Below are 12,344 nucleotides of genomic sequence, written 5' to 3' on the forward strand. Positions count from 1 at the left end.
ATCTGCCTGCAATGCAGAAGACCCCGGTTTGATTCCTAGGCCGGGAAGATCCACTAGTGAAGGGATAGACTACTCAATCCAGTGTTCTTGGGCTTCTCTTGTGGCTCAGCTGGTAAAGAATCTACCCACAACGGGAGACCTGGGTTAAGAAGATCTCCTGGAGAAGAGAAAGGCTATCCACTCCAGTATTCTGGCCTGGAGAATTCCATGGACTGTGTAGTCCATGGGGTCACAAAGAGTCGGACATGACTGAGTGACTTTCACCCTTATTTGTTAACCAACAAGTGAGCATTCAATATATAAAATCTATCCTATTATTTGGGGCTTCCCAGGTGGCATTAGTGGTAAAGAATCCACCTGCCAATGCAGGAAACATAAGAGTTGTGGGTTTGATCCCTGAGTGGGGAAGCTTCCTGGGAGGAGGGAATGTCAACCCACTCCAGTATTCTCACCTGGAGACTCCCATGGGCAGAGGAGCCTAGCGAGTGACAGTCCAAAGGGTCGAAAAGAATCAGACACGACTGAAGAGACTTAGCATGCATGCACATCCTATTATTTGGAACATAGTATTTCTACATTTATGCAAAGAAAGTTTAATTTGCAATAAACTAGAGGAAATTTTTGAACTAAAAGAGGAATAAAAATTCCAAAATGCAATAATTTTCAGGAAATGAGTTAATCTTTTAACAGTTATGTAGGTAAAAATCTTCATAAATTTTTGACATCTCTGACTTCTTAAACCAAGTATTCAAACAACTATATACATTTTCCTTAATTTTCATAAATTTCCATTAATTTTCCTTAATGCCTAAGGAGAATTAACATATTTCTGTCTATCTGGGTTGACCCCCAGGAGTGGCTTTTGAATGGCACTTATCTCTAAGTAAACTAGTCCCCACACCCCTGCTGGGCATCACCTTCCACTTCACTCAGCAAGGAAGGGTCCTGCTACTTCTAATCAGGCCCCTCTTATTTTCAGTTGTCAAGCTTCAGGAGGGTCTTTTATGCGTTCACTTGTTCATTTGTTCTGCCTCGTTCACTGAGTACCTACTCTGTGCGGCAGGCTTCCCCAGTGGCGCGGTGATAAAGAACCCACCTGCCAATGCAGGAGACACAAATTCAATCCCTGGAGAAGAAAATGGCAAGTCACTCCAGTATTCTTGCCTGGAAAATTCCGTGGACAGAGAAGCCTGGTGGGCTACAGTCCATGGGGTCACAAAGAGTCAGACGTGACTGAGCACACACACACACCCCACACACATTCTGTGTGGCACTAGAAACACAGCAGCAAATAAGGCAGTCACTTGGTGAGGGATGAGATCTTTGTGACAACTTTCAGCCACACAGGGGCTTCGGTTTTGCTTGGTCTTGCCTGTTTCCTAGTTGTCGGAACTCTAACTTCTCATCTTGTAGGTTGACAAGGTTTAGAAACTGCAGTCTGTTTCTCTGTGCTCTTGCATTTAGGTTGTGGGTAAATGCTAACCTATGTTTTGTTTTTCTTCAAGAGACTGTTCCCTGAGGTTGACATCCTAGCTCTGTTCCCCTGGTAATCTGGTTAAGAGCCAACATTGCTTAAGTTTCTAAGCAATGTTGCTTATGAGGAAAAGGATCACCGATTGGTAACTTGCAGCAGACTGAGAGGAGCTGTGAATGCATCCTAAGGGCGTGATGGGGAGGGATGACTCCCTGAAGCTGAGTAGGGGAATCTGGTACGTGGGATGCTGTAGGCAGTGCCCATGTCAGCTCTGTGGGGCAAAGACCTTGTTAAGTCCTACACTTGCCCTGTCTGCATCTCCCCACCCCAGAGCTGGCCCCACAAGACTATTGATGTCTGTGCTCAAGGCTGTCTGGACTGGGGGACTGCCACCACTTTCCCACTCCTCCTCTCAGCCTCAGAGTGGACCCCTGTCCCCTGAGTCTGAAGGTGGAGTTGAAACTAAAGGATTCCCTGGGGGAATGGGGGGTAGGGGCAGGCACTGAACTTTCTCTTCCTATTTCATTGCTTTCTGAAACATGAGAATATGTAAGAATTGTTCATGTAACTATGTTCCACATTTTCAAATAGAGCAATGAAATTTGTCCAGTAGAAGCAACAAAACTGAAGAGATTATTGAGTCTGAAATTTGGTCACATCTATTATTTCCTTCCACCAAGTTCTCAAAAACCGCAGTTACCCTAGCCCTTTTCACATGATGGCTTTCCTCACCCTTTCCCTGTACTTAAAACACTTCGTGGGGATGTTTTGGGAAGTGAAGATTCATGTAAGTCTGTCACCCCCTTAATGTCTGTGTCAGAAGCTTTCTCTCTTTTACAATTTAATAAAACTTTATTACACAAAAGCTCTGAGCAATCAAGCCTCATCACTGACCTCAGATTGAACTCTTCTTCTCCAGAGGCCAAGAATCCTGGCATCATTTGTGGTTCAGCAGCAACCTTTCATGTTAGGGGCTCATCCAGGATTCTTCAGGACAAGGTAAGGATGCTTGGAGCTCTAGTTCTTTGTTCTCCTAGCAAACATGCTTTCTGCTGTACTTCACTAACTCTACAGTGTGCCTGTGTGAATGAATGACATGCCCTGCAAGTGAGGGAAGCAAGTGAGGAACCCTGCACTGCGGTTCTGCGGTGACCTCATACAGCTTATGGCAGAAATCCTGACAGGTTTATACCAACCTGCCAATGGACTTCCCTAGTGGCTCAGATGGTAAAGCATCTGCCTACAATGCAGGAGGCCTGGGTTCAATCCCTGGGTTGGGCAGATATCCTGTAGAAGGAAATGGCAACCCACTCCAGTATTCTTGCCTGGAAAATCCCATGGACGGAGGAACCTGGTAGGCTACAATCCAGGGGGTCGCAAAGAGTAGGACACGATTGAGCTGGTAAGCTACAGTCCATGGGGTTGCAAAGAGTTGGACATGACTGAGCACTTACTTTCTTTGAGAAGTGAAGATTCATTTTTGCAACAGGAAAATATTATAATTGATAGTTACTCTCTCCTTGCAAAGCGAAAGTCGCTCAATCATCTGAGACTCCATGAACTGTAGCCTGCCAGGTTCCTCTGCCCATGGGACTCTCCAGACAGAATACTGGAATCCCTGCCCTTCTCCAGGGATCTTCTCAACCCAGGGATTGAACCCAAGTCTCCAGCATTACAGGTAGATTCTTTTTCTTTTTTTTAATTGGAGGCTAATTACTTTACAATATTGTGGTGGTTTTTGCCATACACTGACATGAATTAGCCATGGGTGCACATGTGTCACCCCGTCCTGAACCCCCCTCCCACCTCCTTCCCCATCCCATTCCTCTGGGTTGTCCCAGTGCACTGGCTTTGAGTACCCTGTCTCATGCATTGAACCTGGACCGGCGATCTGCTTCACATATGATAATATACACGTTTCAACGCTACCCTCTCAAATCATCCCACCCTCACCTTCTCCCACAGAGTCCAAAACTGTTCTTTACATCTGTGTCTCTTTTGCTGTCTCGAATATAGGATCATCATTACAATCTTTCTATATTCCATATATATGCGTTCAGTTCAGTTCAGTTCAGTCACTCAGTTGTGTCCAACTCTTTGCAACCCCATGAATCACAGCACGCCAGGCCTCCCTGTCCATCACCAACTCCCGGAGTTCACTCAGACTCATGTCCATCGAGTCGGTGATGCCATCCAGCCATCTCATCCTCTGTTGTCCCCTTCTCCTCCTGCCCCCAATCCCTCCCAGCATCAGAGTCTTTTCCAATGAGTCAACTCTTCGCATGAGGTGGTCAAAGTATTGGAGTTTCAGCTTCAGCATCAGTCCTTCCAATGAACACCCAGGACTGATCTCCTTTAGAATGGACTGGTTGGATCTCCTTGCAGTCCAAGGGACTCTCAAGAGTCTTCTCCAACACCACAGTTCAAAAGCATCAATTCTTCAGTGCTCAGATTTCTTCACAGTCCAACTCTCACATCCATACATGACCACTGGAAAAACCATAGCCTTTGTTGGCTTTTCAATATACTATCTAGGTTGGTCATAACTTTCCTTCCAAGGAGTAAGCATCTTTTAATTTCATGGCTTCAGTCACCATCTGCAGTGATTTTGGAGCCCCCAAAAATAAAGTCTGACACTGTTTCCACTGTTTCCCCATCTATTTCCCATGAAGTGGTGGGACCGGATGCCATGATCTTCGTTTTCTGAATGTTGAGCTTTAAGCCAACGTTTTCACTTTCCTCTTTCACTTTCATCAAGAGGCTTTTTAGTTCCTCTTCACTTTCTGCCATAAGGGTGGTGTCATCTGCATATCTGAGGTTATTGATATTTCTCCCGGCAATCCTGATTCCAGCTTGTGCTTCCTCCAGCCCAGCGTTTCTCATGATGTACTCTGCATATAAGTTAAATAAGCAGGGTGACAATATACAGCCTTGACGGACTCCTTTTCCTATTTGGAATCAGTCTGTTGTTCCATGTCCCGTTCTAACTGTTGCTTCCTGACCTGCATATAGGTTTCTCAAGAGGAAGTTCAGGTGGTCTGGTATTCCCATCTCTTTCAGAATTTTCCACAGTTTATTGTGATCCACACAGTCAAAGGCTTTGGCATAGTCAATAAAGCAGAAATAGATATTTTTCTGGAACTCTCTTGATTTTTCCATGATCCAGCGGATGTTGGCAATTTGATCTCTGGTTCCTCTGCCTTTTCTAAAACCAGCTTGAACATCTGTAAGTTCACAGTTCACGTACTGCTGAAGCCTGGCTTGGAGAATTTTGAGCATTAATTTACTAGCGTGTGAGATGAGTGCAATTGTGCGGTAGTTTGAGCATTCTTTGGCATTGCCTTTCTTTGGGTTAGTATACTGTATTGGTGTTTTTCTTTCTGACTTACTTCACTCTGTATAATAGACTCCAATTTCATCCACCTCATTAGAACTGATTCAAATGTGTTCTTTTTCATGGCTGAGTAATATTTCATTTTGTATACGTACCACAGCTTTCTAATACACTTGTCTGCCAATGGACATCTAGATTGTTTATTGTAAACAGTGCTGTGATGAACATTGGGGTACATGTGTCTCTTTAAATTCTGATTTCCTTAGTGTGTATGCCCAGCAGTGGGATTGCTGGGTCGTTTGGCAGTTCTATTTCCAGTTTGTTAAGAAATCTCCACACTCTTCTCCATAGTGGCTGTACTAGTTTGCATTCCCACCAACAGTGTAAGAGTGTTCTCTTTTCTGCACACCCTCTCCAGGATTTATTGTTTGTAGACTTTTTGATAGTGGCCATTCTGACTGGCATGAGATGGTGCCTCATTGTGGTTTTTGATTTGCATTTCTGTGATAATGAGCAATGTTGAGCATCTTTTCATGTGTTTGTTGGTCATCTGTATGTCTTCTTTGGAGAAATGTCTGTTTAGTTCTTTGGCTAATTTTTTGATTGGGTCATTTATTTTTCTAGTATTGAACTGCTTGAGCTGCTTATATATTTTTGATATTATTTGTCAGTTGCTTCATTTGCTATTATTTTCTCCCATTCTGAAGGCTGTCTTTTCACCTTACTTATAGTTTCCTTTGTTGTGCGAAAGCTTTTAAGTTTAATTAGGTCCCATTTGTTTATTTTTGCTTTTATTTCCATTACTCTGGGAGATGGGTCATAAAGGATCTTGCTGTGATTTATGTCAGAGCTCATTCTGCCTATTTTTCCCTCTAGGAGTTTTATAGTTTCTGGTCTTACATTTACATCTTTAATCCATTTTGAGTTTATTTTTGTGTATGGTGTTAGAAAGTGTTCTAGTTTCATTCTTTTACAGGTGGTTGACCAGTTTACCCAGCACCAATTGTTAAAGAGATTGTCTTTTCTCCATTGTATATTTTTGCCTCCTTTGTCAAAGATAAGGTGTCCATAGGTGCATGGATTCATCTCTGGGTTATCTATTTTGTTCCATTGATCTATATTTCTTTGTGCCATGTCTTTGTGCCATGCAGGTGGATTTATTACCATCTGAGCCATCAAGGAAGAAAAGTTTTCCTAATCCAAGGCAATAAAAATAGTTATGTTAAAATGTTAAATATATATATGTGAAAACAGTGTTAATTATGAATTAGCCACTTTTAAATTAAATGCTTAGGGCTTCCCAGGTGGCACCAGTGGTAAAGAACCCACCTTTCAATGCAGGAGAAATAGGAGACATGAGTTTGATCCCTGGGTGTGGAAGTTCCCCTGGAGGAGGACATGGCAACCCACTCCAGTATTCTTGCCTGGAGAATCCCATGGACTCTCCAGGAGGAGCCTGGCGGGCTACAGACCATGGGGTCACAAAGAGTTGGGCATGACTGAAGTGATTTGGCACAGCACAGATTAAATGCTTGAGAAAATTTACAGGCTGAAGAGATTGAAGTTTTGATACTCTAAAATAGATGGCTAGAATCCTCCATGGGTTTGGAAAATGAAAGCATTTTCTTTTGCATAAGTTTATTTTTTAAAGTAGCCATTTATTCTCCTTGATATTGGAAAGGAGGTAGATTTTGACTTAACATAACAAAGAACTATCTAATAATAACAGTGAGATAAAAACGACTTCAGTGTGACTCCTGAAAGATGGAGTTTCCCATTTCTGAAAACCAGAGGAAGTTAATGACTAAATTATCTGGATCCCTTCCAATCCTAAAAAAAAAAAATCTCTAGTTAGGACTCATAATTAATCTTTATTGAGATCCTACGTGCAAAGCACAAATATTTGTCAAATTACTGAGCATACTTTTGACTCACAATTAAGACTTGATAAGAAAAAGAAAATAAGAGACTGAGGGTAAAGAACCCACCTGCAATGCAGGTGACTCGGGTTTGATCCCTGAATCAGAACGTTCCCCTGAAGGAGACCCTGGCGACCTGCTCCAGTATTGTTGCCTGGGAAATCCAATAAACAGAGGAGCCTGGCAGGCTACAGTCCATGGGGTCACAAAGAGTTGGACACGACTGAGAGACCAAACAACAACAACAAAGACGAGTGTAGTAACACAGCACATCTCCAAACACTGCTGGAAGAACTACATTGCAATAACGCATGGAGAGTTCTTAGCACAGTACCTAGAACGCAGTTACTGCTACTGCTTCTAAGTTGCTTCAGTAGTGTCCGACTCTGTGCGACCCCATAGACGGCAGCCCACCAGGCTCCCCCGTCCCTGGGATTCTCCAGGCAAGAATACTGGAGTGGGTTGCCATTTCCTTCTCCAATGCATGAAAGTGAAAAGTGAAAGAGAAGTCGCTCAGTCGTATCTGACTCTTAGCGACCCCATGGACTGCAGCCTTCCAGGCTCCTCCATCCATGGGATTTTCCAGGCAAGAGTACTGGAGTGGGATGCCATTGCCTTCTCAGAACACAGTTAAGGTTCAGTTAATTCCAGCTCTCCATAGTTTATTACTCACGACGAGAAGCAGACGCTGTCGTCAAGATGGTGGCCCTGTGTGGAGTCTGGCCCTGGTGCCACCGATTGCAACTGTAACTCTTGGCAAGTCACCCTCTTAGGCTGCAGGTGTCCTGTCTGTAACACAAGTCCTCAATTAATACACGGAAAGATCTTAGACAAACACGTAGCAAGTTGCAAGCATTGCACGAGTGTTAGCTTTGAATATCTCTCATTACCATTATTTACTTCTTACAACAACCAGGACAGGTACGTGTTATGATGCTCGCCTTACAGAGAAGAAAACTGAAGCTCCAGTAGGTTCAGCAGCAGCTCACCCAAAATCACACCGCCACAGAGGGGTGGACAGGGGTCTCAGCCTGGCTGCCGCCCTTCTGACTTCAAGGCCCAAACTCAAAAACGCTTACTGTTCCCGAATGAATACAATGCATATCTGACCTTGCTGACTGGATGGTGAGGGGCCCACAGCCCCTGAGTCATATCTGCAAAACCACAAGTCAAAAACTTTTGGATTTAACTGATTTCCAACATCCTTCCCAGCTAGTGTGTTAGTCATTCAGTCACGTCCAACTCTTTGTGACCCCATGGATTATATCCCGCCAGACTCCTCTGTCATGGGATTTCCCAGACAAGAATACTGGAGTGGGTAGCCATTCTCTTCTCCAACGGATCTTCCCCACCCAGGGATCGAACTCAGATCTCCACATTACAGGCAGATTCTTTACAGTGTGAGCCATCAGGGAAGCCCAACATCTTATAAACCCAGGTCAAAACTGGATAACATCACCTGCGGACTTTTCTGCTATCTAATTTCACTGCAGTTTCCACCATATAGGCTGACATCCCTGAACTGGTCCAGACCAAGGAAACAGATCAACAAACATGTGGTGATCTGTGCTGTTGTCACACAATGTCAGTCTCTGCACGCAAACCAGAGGAAGAAGTCCGTTTCCTCCTCTATTTCTATGGAGCCAGGGTCCAGGGTCACTTGTGCCCACTGCTCTGCTCCCTCTCCTTCCCGTGCACCCTGGAAACCCCCTCCTCGGAAACAGCCATATTGCGGCAGAGGCCAGGCTGGGCTCCTAGTGTACCTAGAAGCGGCCAGTGGCTGGGAACAGAGATAGGATAAAGGAAGGCCCCTTAGGGTGGGAGAGAAGTCAGGTTCACATCAACAGCTGGTCCTCACAGGAGCTAGGATGTCCCCACTCTGGGAGAGAGGGCTCTCCACCTAGTAAACCTAAAGGGGTGCTTCTCCACATTTTATTGTCATTTTTCACATGGTAGAGACAAAATTGTGGCAGCCGATGTGTAAAACCCACAAGAATGAATTGGATAACATGGAAGCTGCCTGTGAATGACTTTCTTGAAGAACATGTGAATCTACTGATAAATTTTCAAGGAGTCAGTTAAGCCTAAAGCTGAAATGATTGCCCGTCTTGGAACTTGAGGTTCCGTCTATGTGTGAGGGGTATACCTGGGAGATGGTGGGAATGGGTGTGGTGGATGGAATGACATGGGGTGGGAGTGGTGAAAGCCTGGGTGTGGGTGCAATTAGAGACATCACATGATCAGCTGGGACTCCCTAGTGCCCCTGCATGGGGGCACCATCTGTGCCCCTCTGGAAGCCAGTGGTCGGGCCCACAGGGAAGGTTCACAGGGTCCCTGTCAAGCACCGGGTTTTGCAATTTGATGAAAAAATCCTCCTGTGCACCTGGCATTTCAAACCCTGCCTCAGTCCTGCCATAAATAAGAAATACTGCAAGAAACCGAGCACAAGTGAAAGCTTGCGACATATGATGAGATTCAGAATTCTCCTGCTTCTTAGCGATTTCATCAGCCAAAAAAACTGCAGATTATGAATCCTTAACAAGATAGAACCTGGTAAAGAATAACACCAAGCTGCGTCTTCTCTACAGGCTAAAGTCTAAAAGCTACTCAGTGGTCCCCAACCTTTTTGGCACCAGGGACCAGTTTTGTGGAAGACAATTTTTCCACAGACCAGAGACAGGGGGTGGTTTCAGGCTGATTCAGGCACATTACATTTACTTTATCTCTATTATCACCAGATCAACTCCACCTCAGATCATCAGGCATTAGATCCCGGAGGTTGGGGACCCCTGATAAGTGACAAAATATTCACCTGAACATCATCACCATTATCAGCAACAATAAAAAGAGAATGAATATATAACATAAAAGAGTTGCCATGGTTTTAGTTGTGTGAAAGAATCACAATATTTTTTTAAGTAAACCTTTTCTTGAAATAGAACATATATTCAGCAAGGTACAGACAGTGCATATAGCTTGACATATATTTTCATAGTGAATGCGCCTATGTGACCTCCATCCAGATCATGATGTTGTAGACAATAGAGGGCACTCTAGAATCACCTTCAAGCCATTTCTGTTTTTACTCCAGTTAGGTAACCACCATTCTGACCTTTAACACCAAAGATAAGTATTGCTGGTTTTGACAATACTAAAACGTTAAGAAAGAAAGATTGGTATAAGTCAATGGTCTTCAAACTTGTTTGAACAACCCCTAAAACTTTTAAAGTCTTCCCATTTGGCTCAGTGGTAAAGAATCTGCCTTCCAAGGCAGGACACAGGAAACTCAGGTTCGATCCCTGGGTCAGGAAGATCCCCTGGGTCAGGAAGATTCCCTAGAGGAAAGCACAGCAACCCACTCCGGTATTCTTGCCTGGAGAATCCCATGGACAGAGAAGCCTGCTGGGCGACAGTCCATGGGGTCCCAAAGAGTCAGACATGACTAAGTGACTCAATAACAACAAAAACTTTTTAAATTATTTATCCTGAGAAGTGGTCAAGATGGCACAGCAGTAAGACCCTCCTTACACAGGAGGAGGATCTCACTTTCTCCCATGGGTAAACCAAAATTACAACTATTTATAGAGCAACCATCAGGAGCCCAACCTGAAGACTAGCAGAAAAGATTTACAACTAAAGACATAAAGAAGGAACCACAAGGAGATGGGTAGGAATGGTGGACATGCAGTATAATTAAAATTATAGTTGTGGAGTTTCTCCCTATAGACCAAGAGGTCGGAGTCCTGTCTGCATCAGACTCCCCAGATCTAGGGTCCTGTACCAAGATGAGCCCCTGGAATGTTTGGATTTGAAGACCGGCAGGGCTTACTTCTGGGAGAGCCAAAGGGTTTGGGAAATAGAAACTCCGCTCTTAAAGGGCAAATGTAAAATTTCAGATGCTCCGGGACCCAGGGCAGAAGCAGTCAGTTTAAAGAAGCCTGAGTCAGACTCACTTGTTGATCCTGGACAGCCTCCTGGACAGGCAGGGGGCAACTGCAACTCCCACTGGGGACACAAGTTCTGGCAGCAGAGCTCATTCTATCACAAGGACATGGAAGCAAGCAAGCACAATGTTGGAACCCTTCCTCTAATTCATTACTGCCAGGACAGGTCCCACCTGCCAGCAGCTTGACAGTAGCTCAGGGACCTCTTGGGCCCCACAGCCAGAGGCCCCAGGATCCAGACTCACCTACCAGGACTACAGCAGCCCAGCAGCCAGCTATGTCTGGACCCTGCCCACCCATTAGCAGGCCAACACTAGCTTCAGGACCCCTTGCCCCACAGTCAGTCACTCTGGGACCTGGCTTCACCAGCCAATAGACCAGCACTAGCCCTAGGATGATGCAGGCTTCATAGCAAGTGATCCAGTCCCACCCACCGGTGGACCAGTGGCCTCTGCACTAGTCAGGACCTGACAACTAACCAGACCAACACCAACACCTACCAGCATGTTCACAGTAGTCAGCCTGTCACAACAGAAGGGTCCACACAGCCCATACAGAGGACACCCCTAGAGCATATAGCTCTGATGACCAGAGAGAAATGCACCACTGGGCCCCAAAGGACATCTACATTCAGCCACTTCTCCAAGATCAAGATAACCAACATACCAAATACAGAGAATTAGGCAAAAGGAGGCAACAGAGGAATATGTTCCAAGAGAAGGGACAAGATAAAACCACAGAAGAACTAAATGGAGTAAACAATCTACCTGACAAACAGTTCAAGGCAATGATAGTAAAGGTGCTCAAAGAACTCCTGAGAACAAGGGATGAGCAGAGTGAGAAGTTCTGTTTCTAACAAAGAGTTATAAAATAGAGGAACCAAAGACGAAGAATACAATAACCAAAATGAAAAATGCACCAGAAGGAATCAGTAGTGATTGGATGATAGAGAGGAATGTATCGATGAACTGGAAGATGGAGTAGTGGAAATCACTCATGTTGAACTGAAAAGACAGAAAAGAATAAAAAGAAATGACAATAATTTAAAAGCCCTCTGGGACAACATCATGCATACTAACATGCACATTGCAGAGATTCCAGAAGGAGAGGAGAGAGAGAAAGGGGCAGAGAACATATTTGAAGACGTAATAGGTGAAATCTTATCTAACCTGGGGAAGAAAACAAACATCCAGGTCCAAGAAGCACAAAGAGTTCCAAAGAAGACCACAACAAGACACACTGTAATCAAAATGGCAAAAATTAAAAATAAATACGGGATGTTAAAATCAGCAAGGGAAAATGAGTTTCATATAAGGGAACTTCCATAAGACTATCAGCTGACTTTTCAGCTCAAATCTGCAGGCCAGAAGGGAGTGACACATAATATTTAAAGTGATGAAAGAAAAAAAAATAATAAAGTGAAGAAAGGGAAAAACCTACAACCAAGAATACTCTCCTTGGCAAGGTGATCATTCAGGTAAATGGGCAGTAGACCTAAATAGATATTTCCCCAAGGAAGACATACAGATGGCCAAGAGGCACATGAAAAGATGTTCAACATTGCTAATCATTAGAGAAATGCAATTCAAAACTACAATGAGATATCACCTCACTTCAATCAGAATGGGCACCAAAAAAAATCTATAAACAATAAATGCTAGAGAGGGTGTGGA

Source organism: Bubalus bubalis, chromosome 15 (assembly GCF_019923935.1).
Source record: "Bubalus bubalis isolate 160015118507 breed Murrah chromosome 15, NDDB_SH_1, whole genome shotgun sequence".
NCBI classification, from domain to species: domain Eukaryota; kingdom Metazoa; phylum Chordata; class Mammalia; order Artiodactyla; family Bovidae; genus Bubalus; species Bubalus bubalis.